This window comes from Melospiza melodia, chromosome 1 (genome assembly GCF_035770615.1).
Source record: "Melospiza melodia melodia isolate bMelMel2 chromosome 1, bMelMel2.pri, whole genome shotgun sequence".
In the NCBI taxonomy this organism is placed as follows: domain Eukaryota; kingdom Metazoa; phylum Chordata; class Aves; order Passeriformes; family Passerellidae; genus Melospiza; species Melospiza melodia.
This window is the reverse complement of record NC_086194.1, coordinates 28,158,924-28,169,489: the sequence shown is the minus strand read 5'-3', so window position 1 is coordinate 28,169,489 and position 10,566 is coordinate 28,158,924. Positions and strand designations below refer to the sequence as shown.

The 10,566-nt window shown below is 40.1% G+C and overlaps 1 long non-coding RNA gene across 1 annotated transcript; it reads right to left on the bottom strand.

Moving 5' to 3' along the window:
- Positions 1-5,961: 5,961 nt before the first annotated feature.
- LOC134416035 (uncharacterized) lies at positions 5,962-9,276 on the bottom strand. The gene is made up of 2 exons (XR_010027165.1): positions 9,180-9,276; positions 5,962-8,109 (listed from the first exon to the last, which is right to left on the bottom strand). It is a non-coding gene; the product is annotated as an uncharacterized LOC134416035 (long non-coding RNA).
- Between the last annotated feature and the right edge of the window lie 1,290 nt (positions 9,277-10,566).

The following is a 10,566-nucleotide window of genomic DNA, read 5'->3' as shown; positions in this document are numbered from 1 at the left end:
GAGTTCCAAAAAAACCATATAGTGCTGACTTTTCCTGACTTTCAGGGAATAAAGTTTCTAAATAGACTGTCTTTTGAGCAGTATATTGCATGATGTAATGCCCATAGCAGGGCAGATAAGGACATATTCTTCCCATGTTGAGAAACAATAAGGGAGGGCTGTTCAGAAAACTGCTATTTTTTTTTCCTGCAGAAAAAGTGAATGTGAATACTTCAAATAGTAGTTTAAAGCATGTAGTAGCCATGTCCCATCAACCTCATAACTTGAGTTGAGCACTGTCCTTTGCAGTGACACTAACTTACAGATTTCAGTGTTTTAACAAGGGGTTTTTGGACTGGTTTTAAAAAAGAACCGATCTGCAGGATTTTTTTCCTTTTTTCATTTTTTTAACAAGCAAACCTTATTCCTAATGAAACCAGCAGAGTAGGACAGAATTATGAGAACCCCCACGTAGAAATAACAAATAACTGTCTTATGGGCAATTAGAGGAAATGACTACAAACTTCAAGGACACTCAGTGAGATTCTTAAGACTAGTGAGTTGGATTTTCATATTTATTAGTTTGGTCATTGAAATGTTATCTCAAACTACTTTTTTTTTCCCCCTTGTACATTAATGAGCTCTCAAAGTTTTACACCAGCACCAATTCTCAACTTGCAGTTTGTTGGGTAAACTATAATTTATGTAACTATGAAATGGTTGAGCTGAATAGCAGCTGTAGATAAAGTTCAGAAAGCCAGATGAAGGTTGCTGCACTGGCATGCTGTCCATTATGTGGTCACCATTAAGATTCCAGGACTTAAGAGCACACTCTTAAAATTTGCAAAAATCAACTGGCCAAGCCTGGCAATGAAAACAGAGGATGAAGTAACTGAAACTGGTTGCTAAGCTATGAAAAGGCTTTTACTAACAGGTGTATATGAATGGAGGGCATAAATAGCAGCATCTTTGATATTCTGAAGCTACTAACTTCATTATTGGTTCTTAGCAGATGCAATGCAGGCTATCTTCATAAAAAATATGTTTGCTTGTCGTTAAAGGGTGACTTTCTAGTGAAAATGACTGCTTGGCACTTCCTAGTGTTTATATCCCCCTAAGGACTGTTTCTTAAGTACAATAGATTCCCTTTGGTTTTGTTTTGAAGGGACAGAATAGCCTTTTAAACTAGGAATCTTGAGTGCTTAGTTTGTAGACGTTCTTTTATTTTTTAAGCAAACACACCACATAGAACTAAATCAAAGTATGTCTTCAGATATATATATATATTTGTATGTATGTACTTTAAAAGCTGTTATTTTAAGCAGCATTATTGAAGGATAGCTATTTGGGAAATTGCTTTAGGCAACTTCTAGTTCTGCAAATCAGAAAATAAAGGCAGAATTAAGGTTCACAAAAAAAAATAGTAGTTCTAGACACTCAGAAGGTTCCTCAATATGTAATGTTATCAGCTGACTTATTTTTCTTAGTTTTTCACAGGTGAATCGAAGGTAATCAGCAAATTAATCTCTGTAGAACACAGAATTAGAATTTATCAGGTTTGTATTAGTAAAATGAGTGAATCCTATTGCTTCCTAAAGTTACGGGAAACTCTAGTTCTGCTTCATGCTAGTTAAAATAGCATCTGTCCCCTCACCTCTCTTCATAAGTAAAATTTACTTTAACCAACAATTTGTTCCGGAGATGCCCATACTGCGTCCATCATACTTTTTAAATGATGAAATATAATCGATGCTTCCCACTTCTTCTGGGAGGGGAAAATAATAAAATTATTATAACGATGTAAGGAACTCAGTCATTACAAAGGCTTAAGAGAACATAAAGTAGAAAGAGGTTTTGAGAACTCTAGAATCCCATAAAACTTCTTCAAAGCTAAGTATACTTTCTAATTGCAATTAAATCTATTAGAGAGGCCAAACAGTGGTGTCGTACCAGGATCCATTTTTCTCTCTCTTTTTGTTTGTTTGTTTTGTTTTGGAGGGGTTTTTTGTTTGGTTGGTTTTATAAGTTTGCTTGTTTGGTTTGGTTTTTGTTTTGTTTGGGGTTTTTGGTTTCCTTGGGGAGGGCAGTTTGGAGTTTTTTGGGTTTGTTTTTTTTTTTTAGGGGAAGATTTTGCTGGCATCTGTCTCCATCACACATAATTGTTTGCTTGGCAAGATGAATGCCATCACTAAAATCATCCCTCACTGCCTTCTTCTTCCCCCATATGCTGAGCATGATACCATATGGTGAGAAATGTCCCTTGGGTCACTTGGGGTCCGCTGTCCCAGCCATGCCCCCTCCCAGCTTCTTGTCCCCTCCCAGGCTCCTTGCTGGGGTAAAGAAGTAGAAATGGCTTTGGCTCAGTGTAAGCACTGCTCAGCAATAACTAGAACATCCCTGAATTACGAACACTTTGCAACACAAACCCAAAATAGAGCCCCATGTTAGATATTATGAAGAAAATTATCTCTACTCCAACCAAAGCCTGCATAATTCCCTTCCTACCTTTCCTCTGCAAAAGGACAGTAACTTGAAACCTGAGAGATCAAAGGGAGTCACCTATGAAAGGGACTGACATTTTGCAAGCTGGTTAATCTTGCAAATTGGTTAATTGTATGTGCAGGCAGGTATTCACTAATTGGATGCTCAATTATCCATTTTTCTCAAACAATGGACAACTGTGTATATGAAATTAAAGGTTCTATGAAGAGCTAACTCTTTCCCAGTAATGAGATTAGGCAGAGACCATCCTAAAAGACATCATCAACATTTCAAGGCTTCAGAGAAGTCAAGGGGGATGAAATTCTCTTATGAATAAGCACCGTGTAGTGTTGCCTAACAATTAAAATATATATGTGGTAATATTAATATCAGAAAGCAGCAGAACCCAATATAAATGATAATTAGGAGAAATGACAGCTCTGCAAAAAGGAGCGATAGCATCATTAGTGCCACTAGGGGCTTTGTGCAGCTATAGAGCAGGGAAGGGGGTGGGGAACAACAACAGCTTTTGATCAGGCCAGATAGTTCTCTGGAAATTCAAACCATTGCCTAGACAGATTGCAATAATTTTCTCATTTTCAGAAGGATTTACATATGGCTTTTCAATGTGTTTTCAGTCAGACATTATAAGTGCTTTTTGAAAGTAGGACTTTAACTTGATTCCTGAGCTTTTCTTTTGCCTTCTCTCCACATTGCATTAGGACAGTTACCCTACAGCTACAAAGGGATAGCCCTGGAAGGCTTTTAAAAATAAATTCAACCTAAAATGTAATGAACTGTGCTTTGTGGACTAGAAGATAGGATTACAGGGATCCCATTTAATGTTTCTCTGTACCTGTCACCTGAGGATTTTGTCTGCCTTGTGGGGTTGATATGACTTTTATCTATATGTTCATAAACAACTTTGTATGCTCTGAGGTAAATATAAGAAGGCAAAAATAAAAAATAACATATAAAGTTGAACATTGTTTTACTTTCTAGCCAATATCATGCTCATAACTTTAAACTACATCAAAGGTGAATGAAAGTTTTATTTTATTTAGAGTATGTAATGGCCAATAGCACTTTCATTTAATAAAAATAATTAGAAGAAATAATTACATAATTTTCTGAGTACCTCAGAGCCTACAAAGATGCTTCTGATTGGGTTTATCAGTCTTGTCACTAGGTGATGTGCATCCACAAAATAAAAGCCTGTAACTGAAGTCCTAAATCCCAGAAGCTTTCAGGTACTGAAAAAAAATTCTGCTTTTATTCTGATTCCCTTCCCTCATCCTCCCCTCTCCTTTCCACTGTGTTTTTCCTGTGTGGGTGATTACTGGTCAGTTTTGGGTAGGTTAGAAGCTGTGGAGAAAGCAAGGCTTGTCCCAAGTCCCATCCAACCCAGGAGTCTTGCAACGTTTTGAGTTCAGGATGAGAGGCTGTTTATTATTTACTTATGTTTTATAAATTCTTTTTTGATACTTTACTCTATTTTAGATAATGGTACCGATTTCAATTGTAGTGCTTGTGAACAGAATTTTGTGTAGGATAAAGAAGATGAGTTATTCCTGCCTTTTCTCTTAGCTACACCTATTCTTTCTTTACGTGCTGTGAGCTTATTACCTCATTTAAAAACAAACCAGCCCAACTCTGATCTGAATAAAATGTGAAAATAAACCCAGAAACCAGAAAAAAAAAAAAAAACCAAAACAAAAAACCACCAGCCCCAAAATATTTCTATAGTCAGGAAAGGAAAATTCCCTAAGGTTTCAGAAGACCCAGTCATAAGAATAGACATGCACAGCTATTATTTTCCCCAAGGGATTTTAGAGTATACAAACAGCTCTGCAACCATTTCTGCTGGGCAATTTTTATTATGATATATCTTCTTCTGGTTATGCCTCTGTGATACCAGTTTAAACCATGGCAGCACTCTGTGTGACAGTAAAATGTCTGAATACTACAGCACAAAATGTTTTTATATTCTATATAGTCTAAAAATGTGCTAAATACTCCATATCCGCATTTCCAAAATAATCCTTTATGGACCATTCTACACCATGACAGTTTATGCTGTATCAGTGATCAAGTCAGCTTAGACAATGTGACTCATTTTCTGAGGTATTGGAATAATGCTCTATAGAAAAATTCCAAAATTAGTATTTGTGTATGGTATGCAATATTGCAGTCTACTAGAAAATTGTCATATTTTGAAAATAAAAGCATTATCACAGTAAAATGAATAATAAAGTGCAAATGGAATACATTTTGACAAATACACCATTCCTTGATTGTGTCTCTTGGAATAATGAGCCATTTTTCTGAGCCAAAATCACAGTGAGGTGTGGCCTGCATTTGGCCATTCCTGGGCAACCCAACACAGGAGAGAAGTTTTATATGAATTTTAAAATTTAAAAATATGTTTTTTATATTGTAGTGCATTAAAAATAACCACTTCTAGTGGCCATGATCATTTCATATGTCTTAGTGACAGGATGACTTGGGTAGGTTAGAAGCTGTGGAGAAAGCAAGGCTTGTCCCAAGTCCCATCCAATCTGCTTTTAACCCATAACCATAAATGTTTATGTTGCCAGACCAAACACAATAAATTTTTATGTACAGCATGCCACTTATACAGCATCTGCATAGGCATCAGGTATTTCCTCCACTTGAAAAAAATCATATGTATGGCTAAAAATTAAAAGAAATGAAAGCCTACATGAACTTTTCTCACCACATCTACTCTTAGGACCAAACAGATCTTGCTCCATATAGCTCTAATAAGTGGATTCCCTTGAAAGAAAAGTAGTTCATAGGAAGGGCTCGCTGAGTGATATTACATTTCTTCTTATTGATGAACTAGTGATTTTTTGCCAGGACACTTAAGGATGCTGTTGGGGATACATTTTTAGCTCTTTACAGGCAATTTTAGGAAAATTTTACCCTAGTGTGCTTCAACGAGAGTGGATTTTTACAGTTCCAGAATTAGCAATGAATTGTGTCCTTTCTGCCTTTGATATGGGGCCCTTTGTAGTAGATTCAAGCCTTGTTCATTCTGTCAAAATTTCAGTAATGCTATATGTCTTGAAATAGGATTATCCACATCTTTCCTAAGGGATGATGAGAGTAATGAGCAATTAGTTCACAGAGGGCCAGCTTTTCATGCAAATTTCTTCTTTCCATGTAAATTCTGCTTTCGTTAACAAAAATTGACCTTTATTTTTCAAATTGCCAGCTCCCTGGAGTTTCTCTAGTCTCCAAACTCTACTGAAAAAAAAGAGCAAAGAAAGGAGAATGTTTCAGTAAATTAGCCTTTGTCATTTTAATGCCACTGTAAACACTAAACTGGCAAAAAAATTTCTCTATTTAATAGATAACTAATATTAAGAAGGCTCATTATTATTATTAAATAAAGGTGATATACAGCTGGTGTTTTATACAGGCATTACAAATGTAGTAAAGTTGTGCAATAAAGGTTCATGTCAGATTTTATAATGCTGAAGTTGATATGCTTTTATTTGGTATATATTGAATGTACAGTGAATGATAGAGCTTCAAATTTGCAGGTAAGTAATTGTGAAAGAAGAGCAGGAAGTCCAGTGCAGAGTGTGTACCTGAAGTGTGAATCCAGGAGCAGAATGTTCTCCTCACACTTCTTATACCTTCAGCATAAAGGAAGGGAGAAGTGAGTTAAAATACCGTCATTAACTTGGGATGAAACCATCTGTTTTCTTCCCCTTGTGGAATGATGATCAAGGATATATAGCCATTGGATACATTGAAATCTTCATTAAATTAATAACATTTCCCTAACAGTAGAGGTAGGGTAGACTTTGAGCTGTCCCATCTCATGGCTGACAACTGACATTCCTACATCTCCAGCTGTGTGCCATCCTGTCCTTTTCATAGGAATGTACTCAAAATACATTGCTGGGAGAGACAGTATGGTAATAAGATTCCCTTCAAGTGACTAAATGTGCTTATTGGCAGGGCAAGCACAGAGGATCACGGACACAAATTGAAGTGGATGCTCCTAACTTTATTTCCTCTTTCAATTTCCTAAAGTGTCAGTGTTGGAATGGTTCTATTAACTTCATTGATATGAATAAAATTTTCACTGCTTGTTGCATAAAGCAAGGCTTGCAGGCCTTAGGCAAAATAAATTTACCTCAGAACGTAAATTCCTGCGGGGATTAAAAAATTAAATATTATCTCTTTCTGTTCTGAAACATTTTCTTCCTACACCTACATAAATGTTGTACTCAGATCCCAGCAGCCCCTTTGTGCTCCCCATTGCTGTTCTGCCCTTTCATATTGCTTGGCAGTCTGATTTCAGGACCTTCTTTCTCCCTTTCCCGCCTGGTGTCTCCAGCCTTTCCTCCTGTCCCTACAAAGCTTTCCATATTTCTTACTCTTGATAGCTGTAAATATTTATTGCTCTGATCATGGCTGCTGGAGTAATATCATTATACCATTCTTCTTAATAACTGATTGAAATCTCAGTTCTCTCTCAAACCTTTATGGCAGGGCAGGACTTTCCTCAATGACTGATTTATATCCCAGTACTTTTAAGTGTTCAGTTTTCAGGGAATACACAGAAAATTGGATTTGAACAGAAATGTCAAAAATCTGTTTTAATTCAAATATGTTTTATATAATTATTTCTAGTAGATCAAATGTGCTGCTAACCATTCAAATTACGTCCTAGGAAGTTCTCCTCCAGCAGAAGCCTTTTTAAAGATGCTAATTCGTTAGAAAAACTAAGAGATGGAATGTTTCCCAATTTGTATATTTCAGATATGACAAGAGACATTTCTGTTTCTGAGGCAAAACCAGAGGCATCTATAAACAGATAGAAAAATAAGCATTATTTCAAGTTTGTTCTGTTTTAGGACATGTGGCCAAAATACCAAGGGAAGGCCTTCAAACTGCCCTATCACTTAAATTTGTAAGGAGCAGTCTGTGAATAAAAAAAGAAACTACCAGATATTTGATTTTATGTTAGGGATAATGTTTCACATAGAGGAAGGAAAAATACATTTATTTAGTAATAATTTGTTTGTGATTTTAAAATAAAGCTAGGAGACAGTGGTTTAGAAAAGAGCAGGTAAGTCTGAGCTGCATGTTATGCATGGACAATGTAAATCTGTCTGTGTTTCATCAGTTTTGCCTTAAATCTCCTCGGTAATCAGGGGTGTAGTTGTGTGTGCTGTCTGCATCCACATGGTGCTAGAAAATTAAAGCTTTCTAGAGTGAACAGGGATGCTAGTTAGGGTCTGCTGTGCTGGTGATTTCTTGAGTAGACTTCTGCTCACTGGAATAACTAATTAATGTCACATAAAGCATAGGATGTGTAAAATAGTGACAACTCAGTCAATTCATCACAGCTTTGCTGAACAGAGGGAAGAGCTTCCTTTACTGCTCTCCAATTTGTTGGATGGTTTAGTTCCTTGACTATGAACATGTATTTTCAGTTGTCAAGTCTCTTAAGGATAATTTTTTTGCCATTTATTTTTTGCACGATCACAAAACTTTTGAAAGCTTTCAGAAGTTCTGAACAGATTTATGAATATATTTCTTTAAAGTCCCACAGAACACTTCAGCCAATTTCTTTTCAGTTCTCATCCTTGGTTTGCTCTAAAGGATCTGAAAAAAACACACACAAAACAAATTATGAGCACACCTTGCAAGGCTGATATATTCGTTTAGAATGTGATGGTGATTCTGCATCCTATCAGAATACTGCATTTCAGGTATAGCTGCAGCTTGGTTCTATTTGTGTCCCCTAATTTTTTATTTTTTTCACATAGCAAAAATGAGTTATGGTATGATCAACTTCAATAAATCTTTCATGGTATCGTATTGATCATACCATAACTCATTTTTGCTATGTGAAAAAAATAAAAAATTAGGGGACACAAATAGAAAAAGTTCCTCTCTCCACTTGAACTATTTAGATTCCACAGAATGTTTAATGTTCCTTTAGGAGTTATGAACAAAAGTTGCATTGATTCACTCCTTTTCTCAAAGTGCATGAAGAAAAATAAAACCTAAATAAAAAAAATATTTTGCTGCAGTAATTAATGCAAATAAAGATAGATCTACTGGAGATGTCAAGACAAGCCTATTAACCAGCAACTTTTCTTTTTCTGCTTACTTAAGAAAGGGCATTAAAGCAGTGGTTTAGGTACTTGTTTGCCTGGCTTTGCTTCTCATCAACGTCCTGAAGGACAAGAGGTGTGAAAAGTCTAGTTTCTTTTCTGAGCTTGAAGTTTCTGACATCCAGAAAGGAAAACCAAATATTTCCATTATTTAGAAAGAGAAACAGAACAATGATTGGAAAAGCTTTTCATGATATGCAGTGAATATTCATCTTTCTAAGATATACTCCAGGAAAATGTATGAGGTTTTGTCACTGGCTGTTTAATAATTCCAGACATTGATGATTTACGCCAGACCTGGAGAGCGCAGTGTTTGCCTGCCATCTGTCCCAGCTAATCTCCAAATTCCATCTACAAACGTGGATGACTTACAACTTCCCTGATTAATGTCATCTATCATTTTCTTCATAACACAGAGCAATTAATCTCGGCTGGTCCCAGGGGTCCGCCGCAGTAATAGGTTTGTGGGGGGTAGAAACAACCCGCAGAAGTCTGTTTGGAAAGAACACCCTTTAACACCCTTTCCTCACATCCCACCTCACCCCCCTTTATTACCTCTTTCCTTTATTATTCCTTTTTGTGTGTGTGTGTGGTATTTTCCCCCCTCTCGCTGCTGTCTGACGCGCTGTCGGCGCTCCGGGGTCTCGCCGGCGGTGGCAGCGGGCGCGGTGCCCGCGGGGCCGGCTCGGCGGCGCGGTTCGGGGGGGTTCGCTCTGCCGCACCCGCGGGGCAGCGGGCAGGTGCCCGCGGGGCCGGGCGGGGGAGGACACGCGGGAGAGGAGGGAGGGCGGCCGCAGCTGCATTGCGGACGGAGCGCCGGCTCCCGGGGAGGCGCGGCCCGCGATGCCGGGGGCGGGCGGAGGCCCGCGGAAGGCGGCGTGGGCGGCGCGGGGCACCGGGGGCGCGGAGCCTCCGCCCCGCCGCAGGAGGGAGGGAGAGGGAAGGAGGGAGAGAGGGAGGTGCCGCCGCCGTGTCCCGGCTTGGGCAGCGCAGCGGCGAGGGGCGGTGAGTGCGCGGGCGGGCGCTCACGGCGGCGGGAGGTGCGGGGACATGCGGGTCCATGCGGGGATGGGGCGGGAGCTGCTTGCGGGCGGCCGCGGAGCCGGGCCTCACGGCCTCACCTGCGTCCTCCCGTTCGCCCTCCCGTTCGCCCTGTCGCCGCCGCTCGGCTCGGTCACGGCGGACCCCGTGCCGCGTTCCGGCAGCGGTGCGGCTGCTCCCGGCGCGGAGTTGCGGAGGGGCCGGGCGGCGGCCGGGAGAACTGTTTGCTCAGGGTTCTTGTGGGTGTCACGCAGAGTTTTGCGCTCTCAGAGCCGCTGCTCGGCTGTGGATGCGCCCTTGGTGGGGAGGCAAAGCAAAAAGGCGTGACGGTGAAGCCCATGCCTATAAAAAGTAAAAAGGCCGTCGGAAAAGGTTTGCCCAGCGCCCCGTGAGCGAGCCTTTGGCCCGGGACTGAAGCTGTCAGGGTGCTTTGCGAAAGCCAATAATTGCTATTTTAAGGAAAAAACCTCTCGTTTGTCCGGTGCATTTGTGCGTGTTGTCGGAGCAGGGCTGTGACTGCGCCCTTTAAACACGCCGAGTGCCGCTCCGAGCCCGGGAGCGCTCAGCGCTGGCACTGACGCGCTCGGGCTGCGTTTGGTAACGGGACCGGCGGAGCTGAGGCTGCAGGAGCCGCCGAGACTCATCTGGAAAGAGAACAGGGGGCGTGGGGACAGTCTTACATCGCGTACGGTTAGATGACTTCTGGAGCTCTCTTAACCAACCAAAAGGAATGTGAAGAACAAGGCATAATTAAAAAAGAAAATAAAGGCTAGTAGTAAAGGCTGTTGGCATAAAGTTAAATTCAAGTCACGGATGTTTCCTTTTAATAATTCAGCCTAAGTGAAATGTAAATCTGTGTTATTATGGAAACTGAAAAAAGTGGTCCTGGATTATGAGTGTG